A 14,795-nucleotide genomic window follows, 5' to 3' on the forward strand; every position below is an offset into this window, starting at 1 on the left:
TCTAACCACACTGCATCCCAGCTTTCTTTCTCAACTCAACCTTGTCTGGGGAATCCTAACACAAGATTCACTTTTTGGGCCACGCCCCCGTTGATGCTCTGCTTTATTTACAAACCTATCCTTCTCAGATGGGTACCAGCTGTAATCTGGGAGATAGCCTGATGACCAGCTTCCCTTGGGTCAACAGCTCGTTAGCTGTTCTTAAGATGCTTTCCACTTTCATATCCTATGTCATAGCTACTGTCCTTCACCCTTAACTACATGGTCTGAGCCACTCAATACCTCACTCCACTGACTAACATCTATCTTTCTACCTATGTATGTACTTATTTATTCACCTACCAATCTACCTAGTTAGTTGGTAGCCTCTGTCTATCTATGTACACACCTGTTTACCCTCTACTATTCTGCAGCAAATGAAACACTCCAAGTGTACCCATCTCTACCACTGGGCAACAAACCAAGATTCCTCTTGTAACCAGACAGCAAGACATGGCTTTCCCAAGGCAGCTCAAAATGAACATATCTAACCAAGCTCACCTTTCCTTTGCCCACACCCCACTAGAACCCATATTCCTTCTAGATCATCGGTTCTCAACCTGTGGGTTGCAACCCCTTTGGCGGTTGAACGACCCTTTCACAGGGGTCCCATAAGACCATCCTGCATATCAGATATTTAGATTACGATTCATCACAGTAGCAACATAACAGTTACGAAGTAGCAACGAAAATAATTTTATGGTTGGGTCACAACATGAGGAACTGTATTTAAAGGGCCAGAAGGTTGAGAACACCTGTTCTAGATTCCTTTATTTTGTTAGCGGTGGCATTATTAACTCAGATGTTCCAAACTAAAAATGTTGGAATTCATGAGTTTTAGCAACAGACATACTTGATTATGAAACTTACTTTCCCCATTTACTTATTATATGGATATGAGCAAGTTGCATAAACCTCTCTGAGCCTTATTTTTCTTAGTTATATTATTTGGATAATGCCAATTTCATCAGGTTGTTTTTGCAACATGAAGATTCTGTTAGAGAGGAAGGGTACCAGGAACTGGAGGAAGAAGCAAAACACACACACACTCTCACCCAAAAGAAGCCATCAGAGACAATATCATCTCCGCCCCCCCCCCCCCCCCCCCCGCCCAAGAGTTGGTCTAACGTCCCAAGATGATAGAGGAAAGTCTCTTCCTTCACAATCCTGTGCCCCACATGCTGACTTTTTCTTACCCCCATACCTTGTTCTGGTGCACCTAATGCCAGAAGACGACTTAAACGGACATTTGCAGCCTCATACCCATGTTGGAGTACATTCCGAATTCCATATGACCTACTTTGCGTATAACTGTTAGTAGTGATTGTTCAGACTTGAAATAATAGAACAAAAAAAATCACGTTTCAAGTAGGTATGTAGCTGCACCTATGGTTTCTAATACTCTCTCTCTAACCCCCTACATTAAAGATCAAAGACACATGCTTGATCAAAACTCCCCCATCACTTCATATCAGTGTTCTACCAGCCAGCAGAATCTTTTCTTTTTCCACCACGCATCTTAATTTTGCTCACAACCTTTCATTAGTGGAATATGGAAAAGTCTGATCCTAGGTTTCCTTAACATAGATGCCTCCTGGACATCTCATTTATAATTCCCTATATTCTTATTATCAAATTCAATATGCACTGGTTTGCTTTTGAAGTTCTCACCACCCATAGTGGAACATTTATTAACATGCTAGAGTTTCTCCACAATTCTATTCATTAAAAGAGAGATTGGCCACCGGGTGGCTGAATGGCTACTCCTTTATAGACTACTATCCTTCTTATTCCTTCCATATCTCCCTCCAAACCCCCTACCCACAAGTGGCTAAGTTTCTTTCCTCTCATTGATTTTGCTAAAGAATGAAAGATCATGAGTTTTAACAACGGTATTATAACAAAACAGCAGTGTATCACCCCACAGTTCACAATCACCCTGATTATCTATTGCTAATTTGTCACTGAATGGTTTGATGTTCTTCTCAAGTACCATAAATAATACGTATTTGCTGTCTCTACAGTATAAAGAGTCTGCTTCTGCCTTGCCTTCTTTCGAGGAAGAAAGAATTGTCCCTTGGACAACTAAGCTCAAAGCATAGTAACTATCATTCATTAAATAACAACTCAGCGTCAAAGCTTTCATGGACAATATCTAACTGAATGTTCAATCAACTCAGTGAGGTATACAAACCTCATTTTGCTGAAGGGAAAACAGAGGCTCAGTGATCCTAAACTGTGCAGGGCTACATCATGGATAACTCAGTCCCTGTGTGTCTCTGCTCAAGATTCCAGTTCTTAGCAGTCCACCAGAAGCACACATGTTGAAAGAGGGACCATTCCCAAAGAAATTTCCCTTAAGATTGGGAACAAGACAGGGATGTCCGCTTTCACAACTCTTATTCAACATAGTGCTGGAAATCCTAGCCATGGCAATCAGACAAGAAGAAATAAAAGGAATCCAAATTGGAAAGGATAAAGTAAAACTGTCATTATTTGCAGATGATATAATACTGTATATAGAGAACCCTAAAGATTCCACCAAAAAAACTACTAGGACTAATAAATGAATTCGGTAAAGTATCATGATACAAAATAAATATTCAGAAGTCAGTTGCACTGTTATACACCAAAAATGAACTATCAGAAGGGAAACTAAGAAAGCAATCCCATTTATAACTGCTTCAAAAAATAAAATACATAGAAATGAACTTAATCAAGGATGTAGAAGACCTGTATTTAGAAAACTATAAGACATTGAAGAAAGAAATTGAAAAAATATATAGATAAGTGAAAGCATATACCATGTTCATGGAAAAAAATAATTAAAATGTCCATTCTAAAAAAAAAATGTCCATCCTACTCAAAGCAATCTATAGATTAAACGAAATTCTTACCAAGACACCCAGGGCCTGTTTCACATAATTAGAACAAATACTGCAAAAATTTACATGGAACCACAAAAGATTCCAAATAGCCACAGAAATCTTGAGAAAGAAGAACAAAATTGGAGAAATCATGCTACTTGACATCAAACTCTACTACAAGGTCATAGTAACCAAAACAACATGGTACCATCATAAAAACAGACATACAGATTAATGGAACAGAATAGAGAGCCCAGAAATAAACCCACACCTTTATGGTCAATACTCAACAAAGGATGCAAAAATGTACAATGGGGTAAAGATAGTCTATTCAATATATGGTGCTGGAAAAATTGAACATATACATGCAAAACATGAAACTAGACTACCTTCTTACATTATACACAAGAATAAACTAAAATGGATTAAAGACTTAAACGTTAGACTTATAACCATAAAGATCCTATAAGAAAACATAGGCAGTAAAATCTCGGCTATTTCTTATAGCAATATTTTTTTCTGATATATCACCTTGGGCAAGGGCAACAAAATAGGACTACATCAAACTAAAGAGGTTTTGCACAGCAAAGGAAACCCTCAACAAAATGAAAATACAACCCACTGAATGGTAGAGCATATTCACCGATGATACATCTGATAAGGGGTTAATATCCAGAATTCATAAAAAATGTATATACTCAACACCAAAATAAAACAAACAATCCAATGAAAATAAACACTTCTCCAAGAGGACATACAGATGGCCAAAAGACATATGAAAGGATGCTTACTGTCAGTGATCATCAGAGAAATGACAATTAAAAACCACAATGGCTTTCATCAATATATAAATAAACAAGTGTTGGGAAGGAATGATCCAATATGAAAATCATATTGAGTGTGTTTCATAGACGTGAAACCGGTAACAATCTTAAATTTCTATTCTAGTTTAACCATTTTATTTTAGTCATTAACTTCTCCTGGTAGAGAAGGCAAATTTTTGCTCTCATTCATTAGTTCATTCATTCATTCATTCATTCATATTTTTCCTTTAATTCAAAAAGTATTTTGAGTGCCCACTATAAACTCAGTAATGAGTGTGTGTGTGTATATATATATATATACATACATACACTAGAGGCCTGGTGCACGAATTCATGCTCCAGGCCATGTCTGGCCCATCTCACTCTGGCCCATCTCACGCAGTCCCAATAGGCGAGACCCCAGCAGCAAGCTAATCTACTGGTCGGAGCATCTGCCCCCTGGTGGTCAGTGCACATCATAGCGACTGGTCAATGGTCGACTGTCTGCCCCCTGGTGGTCAGTGCACATCATAGCAAGGGGTTGAGAGTCTTTAGCTTATCATTAACATATTACGCTTTGATTGGTTGAACAGCTGCCGATCAACCAGACACTTAGCATATTAGGCTTTTATTATATAGGATTTGTGATGAAAGAAAAGCGTAAGAGACACCAGTGGATGTTCTGAAGAGAGAAATATTGCACAAGGCTGAGGTGGTTAGGAATGACTTCTTGGGTGAGGTGGCAAAAGAGCTGGCCATTGACCAGCATCTGTTATGTAATCAGTGCTTAGTAAATATTTATTAAATAAATGAATATTACTGAATCATCAAATTTAACAGTGAATAAATTAACAAAGAAAGAGTAGGTAAGATTTCAATGGATAGATATTAAAAAAAAGGAATTGGCATGGGGAAGACAAAGAGATAGGGAAGTGACATAAAACATGGAACAGAGAATGTTCTGGGCTTCTAGAATATAGATTACTTGTGGGAAAAGGTATAACTATTAAAATACCTTGTAGATGCAAGGATTTAAGTGCCAGATTTAAGGAGTATTAGCTATTATCTCAGAGGAAGTGGGGAACCACTGACTTTTTAAAATAGAGTGTTGACAGAGGCAACTTCTACATAGAGGTTTACTTAAGGAATATTGGTTGGGTGGTGCTATACCAGACAGATGGAGAGAGGAAAGATTTGGACAGAGATGTTAAGACGGCATCTCTATTATGCACACAATATTTCCTGAAGAAGAAAGAAAGGGCTGGGTGCAGTAACCTGATTTTCAGTGAGTCTTGGCTGTCATATCCAAGCCCACTTCTCAGAGTCTTATTATGAAAATACCCAAATGGTGGTTTATAGTATAAACTCAAAAGCTTTCTGATATAAACACTGAAAGAAAATAGGAGAAAGTGCTACTTACAAATCTGGCAAGAGAAAATTTGGAATGAAATATTGTAATTTTGCAAAGAGATGAGGCATGACTAAGAAAGAACATGCATTAACTGGCCATAATTGCCGCTAAAAATTCACATGACATTAATTTAAGTTAGTTTAACCTTAAATTAAGAGTCAAGAATGTGCACAGAATAATAATGTTCCTCACCCAATCATTCATGTTTAATTTAACTAACATCATAACTATGACGGCACCTTCGGCACATGGCCACACAGTCATTTTAGAACTTTCCAAAGGGCAGTTCTCTTGGCAGGGAGAAAAACCAGGTTAAACTCTTCCTGAGCTGCCCTTTGATTAGTATTTAAAATTGCCCATCCTAGCAAAGCCCATAAACGGTTCAAAAGACAACTTCAAAATTCCCTAGCTGCATATTTATTTATATATAACATCATTTTTACTGAAAAAAAATCCATGTATAATAAAAACATCTAATGACAGGTTAAGTAAATTATGAAATATCCATTTGTTGAATCACTTAAAGATCTCAAATTTCTTTTCTAAGGGCTATTTTTGCCTGATGTTAAACAAAAATTGGATCTGTCACTATCTATAAAATATAACTAGATAACATATTCATAGAAGAAAATACAGGGAAGGGAATGCAGCAGGATGCTGACAACAATTGTCTTGAGTTAATGTGTCTCTGAGGAAAAATTCTGTTTATTTTTCTTTGTTGTTCAAATGAGTATTAATTTTGCATTAAAATCCAACTTTAACAATTAGTCTTTCTACCAGAAGCTGCTATTAACTCTAGAAAATCGTGGAGCTGGAACTGGGAGGCAAAGAGATTTTTGTAACATGAATATGAAGGTTTGGTTCATGGACCTGTCACACTGGGTAGCACTAAAAAAATAGCCAATCAATGAAATATGGCCTAGAAAAACAAGTCAATTAAGGCAAACCTCTTTTTAAAAAATTGAGACGGTTAAGCATGATGCCAAGCAAAACACATAACTGGTGATACAATGTTAATTTCTACCTGATTGTTGTAGCAGACCTGGAAGAGTGAAAACCTGGAGAAAATCCAGATGTTATTCATTAGCTATTTCTTGGCCCTATAATTTAGTGAAGTAACAACATAGGGAGGTGGCTATTTTGGAGGGCGGGGACTTCCCTTTCACTAAGGGTTTATACAGAACTACAGAACTAGAGGCCTGGTGCATGAAGTTCATGCACTGGGGGTTGGGGGGTTGTCTTGCAGCGTCAATCCCCCGCCGGCAACCATGGGATCCCAGGCCTCAGCGAGCAGAGCTGCAGGACCCGCAGTGTCAAGTCCCCGCCCACCAGCACTTCACCCAAGCACGCAGCCCTGCCCACCCGCATGCGTCTGCTGCACACACAGCCCCCTGGTGATGGGTTGTTACAGCGTGAGGGTTTCACCACGTGAGGGCATCACGACGGCATGGGCTTTTATTATATAGGATTTTTGTTTTAATTTTTTTAAGTAAATATTTCAATGTTTTAATTGATGTCCTATCATCTTAAATAGTCCACATGGAACTTAATGTCTTGCAGACATAAGTCACTCTTAGGAAAATTAGTTGCTACATTTATCAGATAATGTAAGTTCTCAGTGAGATTCTCATATCCCAAGTGCTATGATTTTTGAGTTATACGTTTTCTGTCTTGTCCTTTATTTGAAGTTTATAAAATGTGCCTTGCTGTGGCACAATTTTTTACTCTTTTGCACACACTTTTCTCTTTGCCCAGAACACCTCCTAATAAATGTTGTCTACTTATTAAATTCCTATTCATCTCTCTCATCGTTCAGTAGCCAGCTTTCTTTGCTGACAGTTCAAATACAGTAATTCCTGACTGTGCATCTGTGCTTCTTGATTGCTCTATTAGTTCACCCCAAAACTTAGCGATGCAAAACAATACATATTTATTATCTCACACAGTTTGTGTGGGTCAAGAATTTGGGAGCAGCTTAGCTGGATGGTTCTGGCTCAGGTCTCTTCTAAGGTTGTGGTCAAAATGTGGGCTAGGGCTGCAGTCCTCTGAAAACCTGACTGGAGCTGTTGGTTCCACCTGCTGGCTAATGTGTGCTGGTTGATACCAGAGGCCTCAGTTCCTCACCCCATGAACCCCGCCATAGGGCTGCTTGAGTATCCTCACATCATGGCAGCTGGCTTCTCCCGGAGGGAGTGATCCAAGAGAAAGAGCAAGGAGAAAGCCGCACGGCTTGTTATGTTCCAGTCTCAGACATCACACACCATCGTTCCTGCCACATTCTATTTACTAGAAGTAAATCACTAAGTACAGCCTACATGTACTTTCAAACAGAGATCAAAGACTTTGTGGCCATATTTAAAAAACCCCACGATAGTTCTTATTGCCTTATATTGTAATTATCTATTTAAACAATTTGATTTTTAGGTTGTTTTTTGGGCGTTCCTAAGCATTTACTTTATGCTATATTAAACTGCAGGGCTCTGAGCTGTGACTACAGCATGCTATAGAAGAATCAAACTTTGAATCTTATCTTCTACTTATTAGATGTGTGTCTGACTTAGTCATTTACTCTAAAGCTCAGCTTCCTCATCTTTAAAGTAGCAATTATAATAATCAGCCCTGCTGTTAGGATTCAATGGGACACTGCAGGTCAGAGTACACAGCACACCGTAAAGTCCCACACGATAATGTTAGCGCTGGGCCAGCCAGGAGGCGGTGCTGCAGGCCCTGGCCCCGTGCTGTAGAGTCTGAGGTCCGAGATTCACTGCCTGCTTTGCTTAGCTGTCAGGCCAGGGCCCCTTTATAATCTCTCCTCCATGCCTCAAAGTATTTCTCATGCTTGTAACATAGAGTTCTACGCATACAGTGGGGCCTTGACTTACGAGTTTAATTCATTCTGTGACAGAGCTCGTAACTCAAATTACTCGTATGTCAAATCAATTGTGAACACGTGAGACACGTGATGCTGGGCTGATGTTGTGGCGTTCACTGTGACGTTCGCTGCGCCAACGAGCGGTGAGGTATCTGAAGCTGGCTCGTAACCCGAATTTTAGCACGCAACTCAAAGCAAAAAATCGGCTGAGAGAGGGCTCGTATCTCGAAAAACTCATTAGTCGGGACACTCGTAAGTCAAGGCCCCACTGTAGTAGGAATTTTGTTGCTGTTGGTTACAATGCTGACAGTTGGCCTGGTTTTCATTTAGGGTAAGACAGGAAACTCTTTAGGTAGCAGTGCTTCCCAAACCAGAATAGAAAAGGACTAAGAAGTACAGGGTAATGAATTGTTCAAGAGCACAGGTCCTGGGATAGGACATACTTGAGTTTAACTCCTCGGTTTGCCACACGGAAACTTTGTGAACTTTGTGACCATTCTAAAGCCTCAGTTTCTTCATCTTTAACATGGGGATAACAGCATTGCTTATTTGGCAAGGTCACAGTCAAGATTAAAGGAGAAATGCATGAGAAGCATCTAGAATACTGCCTGTCACATAGTAAGGACTCCTTAAAGGCCAATTAGCATTCATCTTATGGTTATGATTCGCATGCAACAGCTCCATTATTAATATGGAAAGATGTTCAAAACTATGAAAGATGGCAGCCTCCTGCTTGCAAGTCCCATTTTTGGCACACTAAGAGGACTTACGGAGCACAGGAAAGAGTAAACTCTCCAAGGTTCGCCTCGCCTACCTGGGTGGCTATCTATCTAACACAGCCTGTCTGACTTGGGCTGTTTCCATTTGCTGTCTTTATGAGCTCAGAGGCATGCACGGCTATGAGCACATTTCAGAAATTTGAAAAATAAACAATGAAATGTCTCATGCTTACCACACATGTATTTTTCCTTCCATGATTTAGGTTGGCTGTTCTAAGCCATAAAATGTTTATAATACGAAAGAAAAAAAAAAAGGATAAAATTTGCCAGCTTAAAATTCTTTAACCCCACCTCCCAAAACTTTCCAACTCAAGGTTAAGATGTGAACAAATGTTCCAACCAACATGTTCATGAAAGATTTAATAATTACTTCGCTTATGAAAGTTTAAACAGCTGCTTAAGTTAGTAAAAAGGCTCCCACCCAGGCAGAATAACTTGCTGTACCCATTAAGAGGGTTTTACAAATCATCAGACTACATATTCAGATGAAAGCAAAGCCGCATTTGCTTACAGCCTCTAACTATTCAATTATGCATGGAATGAGTTCGTCCACCAGGTCAATCAGGTTTTGTTTATTCCTTCAACAAGGTCTTGACAACATCAATGCTAAAACTGTTTCCAAAGGGATTGCTGAGCTTTTCAATCATTTATTTTTAAAAAATACATATACATGAAATAAGGCATGTCTTTTTCTTTTGGTTATTTTATAGCAAAACTCCATGAAAACAGGGTTCATTATCCAATGGATTCAAAAATTATAGGAGGTCACATTACACTCCTTAAAAAAGAAATAACGCTATTCTTTGGGCTTCCATAAATACTACTCCATCTGCTTGGATTATTTCCCATCCCAACCCCATCCCCATAACCTTTAAGCATGATTAACTCCTCATGCTGGAGGAATACGTTGGATCTCTCCAGAAAGCCTTCCTTCCTTGGCCTTTTTTGTTGGTGGTGGTGTGTGTGTTAGTGTGTGTTAATCCTCACCCGAGGATATTTCTCCATTGATTTTTAGAGAGAGTGGGAAAGACAGAGCGAAACATCAATGTGAGAGAAACACATCAATTGGTTGCCTCCTGTACTAGGGCCTGGACTGGGGAGAGGCCTGCAACCAAGGTATATGCCCTTGACCAGAATCGAACCTGGGACTCTCTGGTCAGCAGGCCAACGCTCTATCCACTGCAAACCAGCGAGGGCCTTCCTTAGCCTTCTTGACCAGGCTGGGCCCCCTGCAATGAGTCCTCATTGTGCCATGCTACTACCATCCTCTACTGCAGTTATTTACTTTCCTGTCTCTACCACAAACCCCCAAGTACTGGGAGGGCAGCTGGATATACATAACGTACAGCAGAAGCTCAATAAATTCCTATAGAATGAATGAATGAATGATTTTTCCTACTCACTCAAACTGACTCATCCTTCTTTTTTCTCCCCATATGCCAATTTTAACAACTCCTGCCAATTTTATTTCCTAAATATTTCCTGTCCTTCTCCTGCTTTCCACCTGACTATTTCAACGGTCTCAGTTCCAGTCCTATTATCTCCTAACTGGATTTCAATCCTTGCCCCTTCAATGTACACAGTGGCCAGAGTGAACTAAAATGCAAATCTACTGCTAAAACCCTTCAGTCACTCCTTACTGTCAACAGGACAAAACCTCGGGCCTTCACATGGCCTGCTAGACCCTCTGTGGTCCTTCCTGGTGTGCTTCTCCTATTTCTCAGCTCCTTGCTTTTGCATAAGCTCTCCAGAGAAGGCTAACCATTACTGAGGGTCAGAGAGGCAAAACAGTCTACCAACAAGATGATAAAGGTGGGATTTGAATTCTACAGGCTAAGTTTCTAACTAAGCACAGTGCTATCCTGCCCACAACCCATGGCTATTGCTGCAATTCTTGTGCCTGACATACCAGATATTAAATGTGTGTTGAATTAATGAATAGTTGAAAAAATGTATATTAAAAAAAAAATCAAAGCATAAGTTACCCAATGGATCGTAGGCCTCTACCCTACCATTTCTCAAAAAGTTTGGGGAATATTGTAAAACTACCTCTTAAAAATTCCCAGTGCACACTAGTACATTAAAGAATAAGAACTGCCATGAAAGAGGAGTTTGTTTTACTTTTTTGAAGAAAAGCTCCTAACTGTGCTTGAATACAGAATATAAAAAATAAAAACACCTACCAACTGCCCCTACTTTGTAAAATAATGAAAGGGCTCCCACTACGTCTTGTGGCTATCTAACAGTCTACAGTGTGTACCACCAGTCTGACGATAATCTCTAAGTTTTTTTTAAATAAATAATAGAATTTTATGGCTTTCCAGATTTTACAGACAAGGCCCCCATTCTATAGCTGAAGGATTAAGTGGCCCAAGATCACTCAGCTTATTTGTGACAAAATAAAACCAGAATCAAGCCTAGCAAAACCCATCCAGTGTCCTTCCTACTCCTCTGCATCAGTGATTCTCAGTCTGGGGTGACTTTTGTCCAATGTCTGGAGACATTGGTTACAACTACAGGGGATGGAGGAGGAAGGTGCTTAATATGCTATAATGCACAGGACAGATCCCCACAGCAAAGAAGTATTTGGCCCAAAATGTCAATAATGATGATGTTGAGAAACCTTGACCAACACTGAAAAAAAAAGGAATAAAAGAAAAAGTGGCCTGTTCAGTTAACAAAGTAGAGCTTCCACTTTAATGTCTCCCACTAGCCTGCACAGTGCTGCAGCATATTTGAACATAATACTGGCATATGAGACTGAAATTGTTTTCTGAATCCATAAAAATAACTGCTGTAGGGAAAAGGCATGCATAAAAAAGCAATTCCACTCATCAGGGCTCGATCAAAATGGCTTTGGATACTATCAACCAAGAGAGAAAATCTAACACATTTTTCTTTCCTACACAATTCCCTCATAAGAATACTTGACTATGTTAACATTTCTAAATATTGCATTTACTAAGCAACCCTCAGAATAAGGCATAGGAAATTACTGAGGAAGAAGAAGGAAAAAGGCCAGTCCTAAAGGCAACACTGGGAGACAGTCTCTCCCTCAGGTGCACGAAACCCCTACTTCCAGGTCATTTGCCCTCTTTGCCAGATCAGTTTGAGTTCAAGCCTCCTTCTGTGTTTCTTGTGTGAATGGGATGCCCTGAAAGCATCAGACGCAGGAAAGGACCATTTGGGATAATGTCAGGACACTGTTCCCCACACTGGGTACTACACAGAGGATGCCCACAGGGCAGCCCCGGCTCCACAAGAAGGCCCCAGCTCTCAGGAGTATCTTCTCACCAGTTTCCTCTTCTGGTTAATATATTACAGTTAAGTAAGATGTTATTATTGGGGAAGATGGTCAAAGGGTACATCCAAATTCTCAACACAAATTTTGCACTTTCTTGTGAGTCTAAAATTATTTCAAAATAAAAAGGTTGTTTGTTTGTTTTTAAATGATGTCATGGGTAGTAGGTCGATTTTGGTTTTGGCTGTGGGCCTCTCTGCTAAAACAGAACCACCTGATTCTCTGATTGGTGAGAGTGAAAGGCTATGAACCAGGACGCAGGGGAACAGAGCATCATAAACAGTCCGCAACACCACAGAAGGCTTCACCCATCAGATCCTCTTCCAAAGAGAGGAGGAGCTAAAAAGGAGTAAGAACTGAGAAAGACTTGATGGAGGGAAGATGCGAAGAAGGAATGGACCCAGCACAGCAGGGTTTCCCAGGTGATAAACCTCATGAGAGCTATAAGGAAACTGACACAACAAAGGACAATATTTATGAGAACTCTGTGCCAAAAAAGAGATGTCGGGGGAAAAAAGCATGAAACTAAGACACAGTTTCTCCTATGTAATGACTTGGTAGGTAGAGATGGCCCTGCCTGTATCCCGAATCAACCTCCCTCAGGCTTAGACACTATCCAGCTAAGGTGTGCCCAGGCATAATGGGACATCCTCGGGGTAGAAAGAAGTGGGAGTCAGGAAATCTGGAGTCACATTCCAGATTTGTTCCTCTCAGGAATGTGTGTCCTCGGACCCTGGGACAAGTCACTCATGGATTCAGTTTGCTCACCTAAAGGTCAGGGAATTGGTACTGGGTTACAAAGACCCCTTATCTCTCTGTCCCGGCCTCTGTCTAAGACTATTTTAAGTGTTAGGATAAACTCCATTGATTTAATAAAAAATAAAACCTATTGCTGAAAGACAACCAGTTTCCTATGAATTTTCCAATGCAAATCAGTTCCTTAATGAATGGGAATAGAACAAATATTGCTATTTTAGCACCAGGAGGATCAGCTCAGAAGTCAAAGAGCTTTCATTCTCACTCTCAGACTCATTTTCAACTGCAGATGGGCCTAGAAGATGTGGTTTCCCAAGAATTAAACTGGGAGAAAGGAATGTAGACACCTAAAGTCAGAGCTCCCTAGAAGACTGTTTCCCCCAATGAATGCACGCGTCAAAGCGTTCAAGGTCTGCTGAACCCTCCAGAACATGCCCAAATTACAGAGGAGCAGTTTATAAAGAGGTCAAGTGAAGAGAGAATTTGGGGCTTGGAAAAGTCAAACATGCCACTGTGGGTGCTTTAGAAAAAGGGTAGGATTAATGTGTGTTAATATCCCTATTCTGCCATTTTCACATATAAAACCCAATAATGTTTATGTATTATTGGCATTTTTAAAAGCCTGTGGTTGCCCTGGCTAGCGTGACTCAGTTTGTTAGAGTGTCACCCCATACACCAAAAGGTGACCGGTTCTATTCCCGGTCAGAGCAATACCCAGGTTGCGGGTTCAATCCCTGGCATGTGTGAAAGGTAACCGGTTAATGTTTCTTTCTCACATCGATATTTCTCTCTCTCTCCTCTCTCTCCTCTCTCTCTCTCTCTCTCCCTCCCTCCCTCTCTCTCCCCCCTCTCTTCCTCTCTCTAAGACCAATAAAAAAATTAAAGTAAAAGCCTGTGGTTAATTCAGTCCATGCTTATGGCTTGATTATGCAATGTGGCTTTAAAATGTGTTCATGCTTCATCAATCACATAGATACTTTTCCAGAGCTGAAAATCACACCTGGTCCATGGTTGTTGGGCCACATCAAAAGGATTCTTTATGTGCTAATTGCTTTCCTTTCATTAAGGTGCTGTGCATGATAATGAGATGCAATGGGTTGTGCTAGGTGTTTGCAATGAATAGCTTCTATCAGCCACTGCATGCTTGTTAGCCCACCTTCAAGTCACCAGGATGTTCAACCTGCAGGCAGAGAAATGATAATTTCTATAGAACCTCTTCTTTCTGAGAGATAATTTCCACTGCAAGTAATCTCAGCATTATTTAGCACTATTCTTTAATAAAATGTGAAGTAAGGTAGCGAGAATGTGTCAGAGACGCGAGTCAACCTAATGTATCAGACCAACGTTTGTGTCACTGTCAGCATTACTGATAATAAAAAATATAGTGGAATGATTTTAGAAAAGTTTGCCAGAATTCAGGAAAGTTGAACTCCCTTACCAGCCAATGAAGGGACAGTTCTTAGCTGGCATTTGAATCTCTGTCATACATTTCCTTTCCCTCTTTCTCCATTCTCATTTTCTGTTCAATTATGAACAATATTATATAATTTATTCTTAACTACAATCATCTCCTATTTAACTCTCCTCCTTCCTTATCTCTTTTGCTTCTCAGATCACTCACCCCAAAGTTTATCTTTATCATAACATTTGTCTTACAGGGAAAAGGAGAGAGGGCCTGACAGCAGGGAAGGTCGGTGTCATAATAAAACATTCTGAGGGAGAGTAAGTGGATGCTGCAGGGACCTGCTCCCAGGAACAAACCGGTATTACAACTGAAATACAGAAAAACTTCCTGAACAGTCAACAGAAAACTCGCAGGAGAGAACCCTGACCCCCGAGGACCGAAAGTGGAGACCGCATAGAGACTGTGCATGTAACATTATTATATTTAAAATCATTTTTTGAAATACTGTTTATTGCATGGAAAAAATAAATAAAATTTGATTTACATCAAAATAAATAAATTC

At 39.9% G+C, this 14,795-nt stretch overlaps 1 protein-coding gene across 2 annotated transcripts in view; it reads right to left on the minus strand.

Annotated features, from left to right (window-relative positions):
* CPQ (carboxypeptidase Q) overlaps window positions 1-14,795 on the minus strand; it is a 341,853-nt gene that overhangs the window by 191,986 nt on the left and 135,072 nt on the right. The gene's annotated exons all lie outside the window — the stretch shown is intronic.

Source organism: Myotis yumanensis, unplaced genomic scaffold, assembly GCF_028538775.1.
Source record: "Myotis yumanensis isolate MYYU_CA2020_CCGP unplaced genomic scaffold, mMyoYum1.0.hap1 SCAF_15, whole genome shotgun sequence".
NCBI lineage: Eukaryota > Metazoa > Chordata > Mammalia > Chiroptera > Vespertilionidae > Myotis > Myotis yumanensis.